Consider the following 368-nt stretch of genomic DNA (forward strand, 5'->3'; position numbering starts at 1 on the left):
TTACTCAGACTGGACTCTTAGATGCTTAAGAAGAAAAAGGCACAGATTAAAAGAGACTCCGATGACTCTTTTGAACACAGCAAATGTGTGGGTGTTTCTAGCAAACAAAAAAATACTGCTATGAATTGTATGGGCTAAATTCAGACTCTCTCTGGGTTTTGCTAATTATTTGCCTTCATTAAAATGGAATTTAAATTAAACTGTATAAACATAAGAAATAAAGTCTCAGCCTTAGGAAGATTTGTTTTTTGTTTCCTCTATGTACAAACCTTAGTATACAAGTTTTACTTAGCATTATACATTTACTACATACTCTGTTCCAAACTGAATCAGGGCAACTGCAAAGTAAAGTTCCAAGACACCTTGCT

Source organism: Alligator sinensis, unplaced genomic scaffold (assembly GCF_000455745.1).
Source record: "Alligator sinensis unplaced genomic scaffold, ASM45574v1 scaffold360_3, whole genome shotgun sequence".
Lineage (NCBI taxonomy): Eukaryota > Metazoa > Chordata > Crocodylia > Alligatoridae > Alligator > Alligator sinensis.